General features: G+C 40.6%; 1 long non-coding RNA gene across 1 annotated transcript; it reads left to right on the forward strand.

Moving 5' to 3' along the window:
- Positions 1-3065: 3065 nt before the first annotated feature.
- On the forward strand, positions 3066-8204 carry LOC118834325. Its single transcript, XR_005009345.1, has 3 exons — positions 3066-3154; positions 5267-5378; positions 7405-8204. It is a non-coding gene; the product is annotated as an uncharacterized LOC118834325 (long non-coding RNA).
- Positions 8205-12881: the final 4677 nt, after the last annotated feature.

A 12881-nucleotide genomic window follows, 5' to 3' on the forward strand; every position in this document is an offset into this window, starting at 1 on the left:
TCATTTTTTCCCTGATCCTCCTAGTTTGTTAGTGCTCTCTTTCCACCCAAGATAGGGACTAGATCTGTAATTTCACTAGTAGAGGGAGTTCCCTGATGAGGAAATTACATATGCCAATGGGTACTGGCATCCTCTCTGCATCTTAGAAACTACACAGAGGGGTTAAGTAGTTTGCTCAAAGTTACACAGCCAGTATATATCAGAGACAGGACTTAAATCCAGGTCATTCTGATTCCAAGCAGCTGGGTGGCACCAGGGATAGAGAACTGGACCTGGAGTTGGGAAGACCTGAGTTCAAATGTGACTTCAGATACTTATTAGCTGTGTGACCCTGGACACGTCACTTAACCTCTGTTTGCCTCAGTTTCCCCAGCTGTAAAATGTAGATGATAATAATGGCACCTACCTCCCAGGATTGTGATGAGGATTAAATGAGATAATAATTATAAAGTTCTTAGCATATATCTGGCACATGGTAGGTACTATATAAATATTGGCCATTATCATTATTCCAAGGCTACTTTTCTATACCCTATGTGTCTATCCTTCCCATTCAGATTAATTTCTATTTCCTTATCTGCATAGTTTTTTTTCACTCTTCTCCCTCCACCACTACCCTACCCCACCATGTAATACCCTTATAGGTAGGGACTGTTTGTTTTTTGTTTTTTATTCCCCATTTCCTAGCCTAGTGCCTTGCACATACTAGGTTCTTCATAATTATTCCCTGAATGCTTACTGTTGCCAGAGGACCTGGGAGGCCCTCCCCACCCCAGGGTGGAGGCAGATCTACTTGCTGGGTGGATCCTGGAAAAATTATTAGGTACTTAGAGATGAAGTCTGCCATTGATAGTCTCTTATCTTTACCAGAAAGGTCCCATCTTCTCCCTTCTGGAACTGACTGAGGTTCCTGTAGGTTTCCATTAAGGATTAAGACTGAGATAGGTTGCTTTATGCACAAGTGGAGTGAGTGATTACCCATGCATTATGACATGAGGGCTTCTGGGAAATCCCCACACAATCCTATCTCCCCCAAGCCTTCACCAGACAGGGCCTGGAATTCCACCACATTCTACATTCTACATTCATTCCTTTGGCTTCTAAAGGCTTTTCAATCCCTTATCTCTTAATGAAATGCAAATACTCCAGAACTGGGTGATACTTTAAACTATTCTCAGATATTACTCTAGGGGAGATTGTTTTTGTTGTTAGCTGTGTCCAGCTCTTTGTGACCCCATTTGGGGTTTTCTTGGCAAAGATATTGGAGTGATTTGCCATTTCCTTCTCCAGCTTATTTTACAGATGAGGAAACTGAGTCAAATAGGCTTAAGTAGCTTGCCCAGGGTCACACAGCTAGTAAGTGTCTGAGGCTGGATTTGAAGTCAGGTCTTCCTGACTCCAAACCTGGCACTCTATCCACTGCACCACCTACCTTCCCCAGGCAGTTTATTATGTCCTATCAACCCAGGTGAGAGCAATTGAAATCTAGTAGAAAGAAAGTCTCTGTAGGAACAAATGGGATGCAGGCCCTGTCATCTCAGGGAAAATGGAGGAAGCCCAGCAATATAAAGAAAGAAGCCCAAAACTGGAGTCAGAAGACAAAAATTCTGAGACCATTCAAGCAAGTCACTTGACTCCTCTAAGGCTCAGTTTATTTATAAAATAGGGATAATAATCCTTGTATTCCCTATCTCATAGAGTTGTGAGGTCATTTTGTAATAATAACCATCATCATCATCATCATCATTATTATTATTATAGCTAGTGCTATTCAGAGTCTTAAGGTTTGCAAAGCACTTTATAAATATCTCATTTTATCTTCACAACAACCCTGGAAGAGAGGCGCTATTATTACCCCCATTTTACAGATAGGGAAACCGAGGCTGAGCAAAAGTAAGTGACTTGTCCATGGTCGCATAGCTAATAAGTATCTGAGGCTAGATTTGAATTCAGATCTTCCTAACTCTTGGTCCAGCACGCTAATTACTACACCACCTAGATTCTTTTAAAGTATTATATAAAAATGTCTTCATTTCTCCAGTTACATGGCCTATAATAGACAATTAATCCTTACTGGTTTGAACTGAATCAAAAGTAGGGTGAAAAAGCAAAAAAGGTAAGCTTTCTTAGTAGCACAGTCTTGCCTAAGGCCCAAGTCAATCAGAATCAGAGTCAATAAACTTTTGTTAAGCCCCTACTATGTGCCAGGCTGTAGAGGGCCAGCTCTGAGAAAGTCCATTCTGGGATAAGATACAGGCCAGAGGCCTGTTCTTGCCCTTGGGCTGATAACTCGGCACATGGGCTCTCCATCCCCGCCCCACCCCTCGACATACACGTGCTGTTTAGGATGAAGGCTCTCCAAGTCTCCTCTACACGTGCTCTCTTCAAAACCTCCCAGGGCACACACATGCTAAACACCACTGTGGGCTATTAACACAATATTGTTTACCTCAAAAAAAAGGGGGGGGACCAAAAGCACGAGGAAGTCATGCATTATGCAAATGCCTCCCTCGTGGATTTGTTGATTCTACTTGCCTAAAACGGTAATAAACCCTGTCCCCGAGTTGAGCCGTTCTTTACTCTTCTGCCTGGCCCGTGTTTTCTTTTCACTCTCTGCAGCATTTGGCCATCTCTGGCCATCTCAGTGACACAGCTGCTGGAGGCAACTGGTCCCCGAAGGAGGGACCCTGAAGCAAGGACACCTGAAGACAAAGCAGACCCGAGGTAGACACTCGGAGCAAACAAACCCAAAGCAGACAGACCCGAGGTAAACACAGATTCAAAGCAGATGAACCTGAAGCAGACAGGTTTGGAGGACAGAGACTCAGAAAGAGTGGAATCTCTCAAGGTAGAGACACCCTGGAAGCAAAAAAACAAAAGGAGCGATCCAGTCGAGGTAGGCAGTCGATTAGGGTAAAAGGGCGATAATCTTTTCTCGGGTTCTAAAAACTTTCACTTTCCTTTTGTAAGTATCACCAGGCTTATACAGGAATTAAGGAGATGGGAGGGTGATAATCTTTCCTCTCCTTTACTTTCACTTTCCTATTCTAAGGTAATCACCAGATTTATACGAGGATTGCAGAGATGCGGCAAAGGCAATCGGGGAAAAAGAGACCAAGAATACTATATGAAGGGTTTGAAGAAGCTAGTAAGGGTAAGAGGTCATCTAATAACTACCCAAATTACAAGAATTTTTAGGGACAGCAGAGACAGGCACATTTCCCCTGCAGTCAGGGATTTGGCCCAGGTCATCTTAAGAAGCAGGGTCTTCAAGACCCCAATAAAGTATGGCACCTGGCCTCTGTCACATTCCTGAGGACCAAGAATGTTGTGTAAAGGAAAAAAAAATGTGTAAAGGATTCAAAAAAATCCTCTCAGCGTTTCCTGTCTCTGTGCTCTGTATCTGTGTTTCTGTGGAGAGTGTGTAATCTGACACCCTGTAAATGTCCATTATCTCTAGAGAGAAAAAACGTTTTCTTGTTTAGTTTTTCTCACGGAAAAGGCAAGTTGGAGAAGTATCAGGTCAAAATTAGAAAGAAATAAGGTTTGAAAACTTTTGGGAAGTAGTTAGAAAAAAAATGCTTTCTTTGTCCCTCCATTTCCAAATCTGGCCAATTTGGAATATGAAGAGAGATGAGAAAGAAAGCAGGAAATTTTTCCCTTGAATTTAAGTGAAATGAAGTCAGAATTTGGTATGCTATTTAGCACTAGGCAAATTGAGAAAATGCATAGATCTAAAAAAGACACTTTGAGTCTCCCAGTACAAGGAGGATGACCCCCTCACTTTGGCTGGGAAATTCAAAGTTCTCACAGTCAAAGTTTTTAAGGAGTGAACACAAGTGAGATTTACTAGAGTAAAAATTAGAATCATTAAAATTCCCATAGAATAACAAAAGAAAGGGGGCAACAAACATTCCCAGATTTTCTTAAGACTCACACAAGCCATCCAAAGGAGTGCAGGGGACGCTGAAGCTGCCAACATATTGTTACAAAAGTTGGCGTTGAAAATTGTAATGCCGATTGTAAGAGCCCTGCTAGGTGGGGGACCTCATATGACCATCTCTGAGATGATTCAAAGATGCCAAAAAGTGGGCACACTGGCATACCACGCTGAGGTAGTGGCTGCTGCTCTTAATGAACAGCAGCCAAAAACCATTTTAAAATGCTTTAACCCAGACACATGAAAAAGCAATGTAGAGCAGCACCATGTAAAGGGATACAGAAAAAGTTCTGCCTTCGGACCAACCACACCGTGCCTTAGGTGTGGAATGGGGAACCACTGAGCATCAGAATGCCATTGGAATTCAGGAAACCGCCCTCGGGGCCAACCCTGGCCCCAGCAAACAATAGGGGCCGCCCTTTTCCTAGTTCCCCCTCAGACGGTTAGAAATCCAAATTTTATTATACACAACTTTGCCACATCCCATATGTGTAGGAAAGGGGGAGAGAATAGCACAATTGATTTTGATAAAATATGAAACCACAGGGAATCATTTTCAGAAGGTTTGGGGCTCACAAGGATTTGGAAGCACAGGAAGGAGGGGCTTTCTGGGTACAAGATGTTACAGAAAAAAGACCAACTTTGAAAATAAAAATAGAAGGTATGGAATTTGAAGGATTGATAGATACTGGAGCAGACAAATCAATCATCGCAGACTGACTCTGGCCAAAAGCCTGGCCACTAGTAACAAGTGATATGTCACTGCAAGGACTAGGGACGCTCACCATCCCAAAACAAAGTGCAGGATGGTTAAGCTGGGAGGTAGAGAAACAAAGGAAAATTCAGACCATATTTTTTATCCCATCTACCTATAAATCTATGGGGGAGAAACCTCTTGGGATATATGAAGGTCACTATACAATCTCACCCCCTCCCCCAGGATTTTTAGGAAGGGCCACTGTCATAAATTCTAAGAATAGGATGCCTAAGATAACCTGGAAGGATGGCACACGAAGCTACCCCACCCCCACGTGTCGAACAATGGCTTTTAACATAAGAAAAACTACAGGCCCTTACTGATGTTGTTAATGAACAACTAAAGGCAGGACACGTTGAAAGCTCCAACAGTCCTTGGAATTCTCCTATTTTTGCTATAAGAAAAATCTGGAAAAGGGAGAATGCTTACCGATTTGAGAAAAATTAATGACAGAATGGAAACTATGGGAAATCTTCAACCAGGACTCCCCATACCTAACATGATACCTAGGGACTGGCTTTTAATGGATTTACAAGACTGTTTCTGTACTATTCCATTACATCCCACAGATTGTTAATCTCAAGGAAGCTCACAAGAGATTCCAAGGGAAAGTCCTGCCACAAGGGATGAAAAATAGTCCCACCACGTGTCAACATGTTGCACAAGTTTTACAACCTATAGGTGAGAAATATCCCAAAGTTTCTCATTCATTATTGGATGACACACTGTGCTCATATCCACAGGCAGAGATTTTGAGCCTCATTTTTCAGGAAACTGAGGCACAATATAAAAAAAAACTACAGACTCATCATTACCCCAAACTACAACTTGCTCCTCCATATTCGTATTTAGGGAAGACACCGAGTCATCAGTAACACCTACAAAAATCTCTATTCAAAGACGAGCTTAAGACACTCAATGATTTTCAAAAGCTGCTTAGGGATATTAATTGGGTTCGTCCTCACCTACGAATAAGTACCCAAGAGTTGGGAGAACTATTCAAGATCTTAAGGGGAGATCCACACCCCAGTTCTCCTCCACAATTGACCCCACAAGCCTCACAACAACTGAGGAAAGTTGAGGAGGCTCTCCAAAAGTGTCAAACATAAAGGATTACTCCCAAGCACCTGCTAGAAGTTACTATCTTTCCTACACCCAAAATTCTTTTTGGGGCTTTACACCAACAAAATGACATTATAGAATGGCTTCATTTGCCATTTCAAGCCTCAAGAAGCATTTCTCCTTACCCTCAAATGGTTGCTCAAATCCTTCATAAAAGCATAAAAAGTAACATTGCTGACAGGGAATAAGCCACGTGCTGTTCATCAGCCATATACTAAAGAACAGGCAGAACTACTAGCTAATGACCATGACTGGCAAGTTTTTCTAATGATGTATCAAGGTCCCATTGATTCAATAATTAAACACCCAGTATTCAAATAATTACTACACAATTTTCCTCTACACAGCAAAATGAGCTATATGCTATAATAGCTGCATTAAGGGACTTTTCTGAACCACTTAACATATCTGATAGCAAATATATTGTCTAATCCAACATATTGAGACTGCCCAAATAAAATTTGCTACTGGCCATTATAGAAAGACATAACAAGGACATTAGAATTCTTTTAGAAAAACTAAAGAAAGGGGGAGGTGGGCAGGAAAAAAGGATAAGAAGAAGGTTGGTTCTGCCCATTCAGAACAGTTATCCTGCATGGAGGGCAGCAGGCAAAGGGCACCAGTATTAACTCCTTCCTGGAGTCCGTAGTAATTCTTATTTTGCAAATCGCCAAGGCCCCTGGAAACTATCTGCATGGGCAAGGTCATCAGCCCCGGGAAAAGAACTTGTTTGAGTTATGTGAATTCTAAACAACAAACTTGGCTTGCTGAGAAATTGCAGGTTCGTGTACAATAGATAGAAAAGATTCTAATTGGCTTTTACACCAGGACAAGTTTAAATTTGAGAAGGAAAGATGTTTAATTAAATCCCTTATATGTATGTGAGTCCTGGCAAATCTTTATTGCTTATTGCAACTAAAAGCAATTGTACCTGGCTCTAAGCTGTGATTGGTGGAATTTGCTGTTTAGGGAAAAAGACACTTGGGACCATAACTAATTTTGCTTTGAGTTTGAATTTGGGTCTGCATTAAATCAGTAACAGGTCTGATGAGCTTTTGTGTTACCCTACTGGGCAATCTAATAATATTTTTATCTAGAACTAGACATGTGACTTACCTTAAGATGTCCTACTGTTACCGTGAGATTCTATTACAACACCTTTTTGACTAGGAAACTTTGTGACATCTAGGAATTCTGCAGCAACTAGAAACTTTGTTATTACCAACTTAGTAAAGCTTTATAAACAACGGTAGAAGCATACGAACCACTTAGGGCTCGCTTTGTAAATATTCCTTAAGCAATGTGAGAATGTTATTCATTTGATTCTAAAGTCTTGTTACAATTAATGATGCTAAAAAGAAAAATGGTTTGTGGTTTATTTTGTGGATGCCATCAAAGAAACATGACATGACTAAAAAGTTAAGATTCTATATGCATTGATTTATGTACTGAAGCCTATTATTAATTCTTTAAGTGATATCTCATCCTCCTGATGAGGAAATTAATAAAGGATGCTGATGTGAATTTATCAGGGTTATGGAGATTGGAGGTGGTAATCTGAATTGTGCTAAGATCACTCTTGTAGGAGAATGGACAGAAAGCTGGTTCCTACAGGAAGAGAAGAAGATGATGCTGAGTTACAGTGCCGAAGATGGCTGGAGCAGATGCTAAGGACCAAAGGATTTCACTGACGATGTTCCTTGCCAGACAGCTGTATAAGAAAGGACTTTTTGAATCTTAGAGACAATTGCTTTTTGACTTTCTGTATCTATATTCACAAAGGGGACTGCCCCCTTTGTTTTGTCAATGAGTCAATCAATCCTTCCCATATTTACTTGAAAGGGGATTACTATGTAGAAGCTTGTCTCCCATATTCCCTATTTCTTTGAATCTACAAATTTATGGCAGAATCATAATGTGACACGAGATGTAAGTGCCAAGCCCCAGGAATCGATCCTGAAGGCATCGCCAAAGAGTTATTGCAACTCCTAAAACAGGTCAACCCGTTGAGCAACATTGTTGCCACTTTCTTCCCTTGTTTGCCTTCCTAACACTATTGTGTCTCACAGGACCCTGTTTTCTACAAGTCATCATTTGACTCATTATTAGCTTAAGCTCCATTTTAAAATAATAGGGGGGAGATGTAGAGGGCAAGCTCTGAGAAAGTCCATTCTGGGATAAGCTACAGGTCAGAGGCCTGTTCTTGCGCTTGGGCTGATAACTTGGCAAGTGGGCTCTCCACCCCCCCCCCCCCCCATACACGTGCTCTCTCCAATACCCCTGTGGCACACATATGCTGAACACTACCTGTGGGCTATTAACACAATATTGTTTACGGCAAAAAGGGGAACAAAAGCACGAGGAAGTCATGTGTTATGCAAATGCCTTGCGCGTAGATTTGTTGATTCTGTTTGCCTAAAAGGGTATATAAGCCCTGTCCCTCAGTTTAATAAAGGGAGCTGTTCTTTACACTTCCACCTGGCCCATGTTTTCTTTTCACTCTCCTTGGCATTTGGCCATCTTGGCACAGCGGCTGGCGGCAACAGGGCTAGAGAGACACTTTTCTGTCCTCCAGGAGCTTAGAGTCTAATGGGGGAAGACAACACAAATAGAGACACTAAAAAGAGGAGAAAGAGGTTACCCTCCAGAGCTGGAGGCATGCTGAAGACATATTGATGGGACTTATTATATATGTGTAAAACTATTCATTTGAATTATCACAAGACAGAATTGTGCAGTGGATATAATTGGAGGGAAAAAAAGGTACAAGATTGTCATTAACACTCTCTATTTGCCCCACCTGAACTCATTTATTGTCTTCTCCTATATCCATTTTCCTATTCCCTAGCCTTACTCTTACTCAAAAAAAAAAAAACTCAGAAGGAAAATTTAAAAGTTTTGGATCCTAGTTCTGAAAGCCTCTGCCTCAAGTGAACTTTGCCTAAAAAGGAAATGATCCATACCATCCCAAGTAAAAATGGTAGCTTCAAAATGATGAAAGAGGCAAGAGACATTCCCCACCAGGGACTCCCACAGGAGTTCGCTGATTGGTAATGAAGCCACTAATGTTATCAGAGATGATTCATTCTGGAAGCTGATTAAGATGATTATCATTAGGCATGTTTATCATGAGTCAGAAAGGAGATCGCACTGAGATAAGCGACCCTCTTTCACAGCAATGTCTCTTCACCTCTGTTTGTTTCTAGTCATATACTGCTTTGGGAAACAGACTCGCCTGGATTCTATCCCCAGAGAGATGGATAGTGCTAGATTGGTAGTAGGACTGGTAGAAAAAAGAAAAGAGGGGAAGGAAAGGAAAAAGCAAGAAAGAATAAAGATGAGAAAACCTGGCATATTGTTGAAAAGAGAATAGAAAGGACATAAACACTGACTATAATTCCTTCCAAAAGTTGAACCAATGTAATCTGATTGCCACAACAAAAAAGTCAAAAGAGCCCAGAAAAGCACCTTAGTGAGAAAATATCTGACTTAACTTGTCAAAGCGAGAGAGATGGCTGTGAAAGGCAAAATCAGATTAGAATATAAATTTATTTCTAAAATCTTACAAGCAAAAATGAAGAAAGAAACTAAAAAAAGGGTTGAAGCAATCTAAAGAAAGCATGGTGATATATTCAGTCAAGCAATATCCTCCTTATGGCATTCAAGGATGGAAGTGGAAGGAGAATCAGAAACAAAAGAAAAATAGAAAAGATTTGCAAAAGTGATTTCCCCAAACTGATTTCTCCACGAAGGATGGTAGAACTACCACACTTGGACCCTGACATTACAGTCTCAGATGTGCTTGTAAAGCTGTAGAACTGGCACTAAGGTAAACAAAGACTAGAATAATTACATAAAGAAGAAATCTGTGCTGGAGACAGTAGAACTAAGAGGGTATCATGGTACCAATATACAAGGTGAATAGAGAGGCAGAAGATACCAAAGATAGAAAACATCTGGAACGTTATTAATACTGAAAAAAGTCATCAAAAAAACCTCCCATAACTACCAAACCATAGCCCTTCTCTCCCATCTATACAGAATCTTTATGAGAAATAACCGTACACAAATCTATGGCATTCTTAGTGCAAGTGTAAGGAGATAAGATTTTCATGAGCAATATTCAACAATGGACCATATCTTTAACATTTCACAATTAAGTGAAAGATGTAGAGAATATAAGAACCCATTGTGCTTATTATTTGTTGATTATGAAAAAGCATTTGATTCAGTAGAATAAAAGGTTACCTTACAGGTTCATTTACAAGAAGATATCTCTCATGCATACACCAAAATCATTTACGATTCCATGAAAGATTAAACTGAAGAAATAAACAGATGTATACTTGCCAAAGGGAAATTCAACACTGTGATAGGAAGAGATCCAGCACAGAGTCCAGGTAGAAGAGGGGTTTTCTAGGTATGGTGAGGTCGTGGAGGACATTGTATTAACTGCATCAAGCTCTAGAATATTGCAGAGACTTCTGGAAGAGATATATAACCACTCAAAAGAGGTTCCACATCAATAATATCAAGTGGGTAAAGAATGTCTATTGTCTAGATAACAATATGCATTTGGATGGATACCCTGTGGAACTTGTGCGATGGTACGTTTATGTGGGACGGACTGTACAGATAAACAATGAGGTGAACAGAAAGAAGTGAGTGACCTGGATTGCTTTCAGGAAGTTGCTTTTACTGACCCAAACTCCCCATAATTAAAGGAACACCTCCTTAACATAGTCAACTCCACTAGAAGACTTACTTTAAAAATGTGAATTTGTTCAAACGCAGTTGCTATATTAGGGAACATCTTGAGCATAACATGGATATGGAGATTGTTTCTATGATTCTCCCTGCAATTCATTTTTCTCAGTCTCAGATCCCATCCTGGTCCATGTTTTCTTTTATAACATGGCTAATCAAATTGCTTGCTTTCTCAGGGGAAGGAGGGGAGAAAGAGTTAGAATTTGGAATGCAAAATTGTAAAAAACAAATATTAAAAATTGTTTTTACATATAATTGGGGATAAAATAAAATATTAAAAAAATAAAAATAAAAGGAGCTGCCCTAGATTGAGGATGGAAAAGTTTCCTTTTCTTTCTCCCTAACTTCCACCACTATTAAATGTCAAGATTGTTCAGTCATTTTTCAGTTGTGTCCAAATCTTCATGACTCTATTTTGGGGTTTTCTTGGCAGAGATATTGAGTGGTTTGCCATTTCCCCTTCATCTTATTTTTATGGACAGGGATACTGAGGCAAACAAGTATAAGTGACTTGCCCAGGGTGACATAGCTAGTAAGTTTCTGAGGCGAGATTTGAACTCAGAAAGATGAGTCTTCCTGATTCCAGGCCCAGTACTCTATCCACTGAACCACCTAGCTGCCACATAAATGTCAAGATACACTTACACAAAAAGGACAAGAGAAAAATCCTAGGATCTTATTGTCATTAGTAGCTGTTCCACTTCCTCCCATAAAATCCAGAGTATAGCTTGGCCAGAGCAGAGTCCCCACTGGGGCTTACAATGACTAGGGAGTTCAACTTTTTTTACATGCAAATCTTCTCAATTCAAGAAGCAGCAGGACAAGCTAGCCTCGAGGGTGAGGAAGACTCTGCAGGTTCTCCCCACACATATGGGCTGTGTGAACCTGGAAAACTCAGTGCTCTAAGCCAACTCTAAGACAATACATTTCCGAACAGGTTCCTCTAGGTAGAGGGAGTTCCCTATCCTGATGAAATCACGGGTCTAGTTCGATACCCCATTTCAATTCAGAAAAAAAAGAGAAACAAAAATAAACAAAAAAAAATAAGAAAGTCCAGGAATAATAGTAAAATGGAGAACAATAATATATCCCATTCCCAAAAGACTGGCCACAGTAAATTTTTCTACTCTGACCATCCAATAGGAAGAGAGGGATTCTGTCAAAATAATTATGGCCTGGTTTGCTGGGTCTAACCTTGCTTTGTTCCTGATTTATAGGAGGGAGACAGGAATCACAGCCCTCAAGATAGATGACATTTATATAGCATTTTATATCATTATTATTTTTAACTTTCATTTCTTTCTTTTTTATTTTTATTTCAGATTTTATGTATTTGTTGAGCCTTGCAACTGCCTCATGGGGTAAATAGTATATTATTTCCCCAGTTTTACAGATGAGGACACTGAAGGTCAGAGAGGTTAAGCTTAACTAGCACCTAGGAAGCTAAGAAACCGTATACTTGGCACTAGAATCAAGGTTTCCTAACTCCATTCTGTGCTCTTTCCACTACAGAATGCCTCCCCTTCTTGGGTATGCTTTAGCCATTTTTTCTTAATAGCTCAGGATATGAGGATTGGGGATTGAGAAGAAGGTAGACTTTTCCCCAATAGATGGAACAATGTGTCAGGGGAAATTAATTGAGGTTTCAAAGGAAAGTTGAAAAGAAAGGCAGAAGCAATGCTGATTCTGAAGGCAGATGCCTCCTTAGAAAAATAATTTGGGAAGGTGTGGGCAGGACTGGGGGTCGTTCTGGGAAGATGCTATGAATACCAAGTTGAAGAATTATTAGACACATACCTAGTAACTGCCCACAGGGCACCTCCTCAGAGGTCTGCAGCAACTTTGCTTTTTAAAGTTACAAGTCTCTGATTTTAAACCAAGCCACATCAACAATCATACGGGTCTGATTTTATAAGATTTCCAGTTGCTTGTCTGAAGTAGGGCAAGCAGGATGGGAACACAAGCAGCTAGTGTCACACGTGGAAAGTCCAGCTGGGATCCTGGTTATCTGACTCAGATTTCATACCCGCACTCCCACTCCCACCCTCACCCACCCCCACCTCTGCAGTGGGAAGTTAGGTAGAAGGGAGATAGGACAAATCATCTCCTTTTTGGCACCTCTCCCCTTCAACACCTCTCACTCCACCAAGCCCCCAGTGTTAGTCTACTGCCCCTTGGCTATCCCTCATTAGAAAGCTCTAGATCTTTTCCAACTTCTTTTCCTCACCTAAACTTACACTGTGTCTCATTCTCTGAGAGAATGACTCTGCTAGGGCCATAAGGAGTTGTGGGAGC

The sequence above is a fragment of the Trichosurus vulpecula genome, chromosome 1 (genome assembly GCF_011100635.1).
Source record: "Trichosurus vulpecula isolate mTriVul1 chromosome 1, mTriVul1.pri, whole genome shotgun sequence".
Taxonomy (NCBI): Eukaryota; Metazoa; Chordata; class Mammalia; order Diprotodontia; family Phalangeridae; genus Trichosurus; species Trichosurus vulpecula.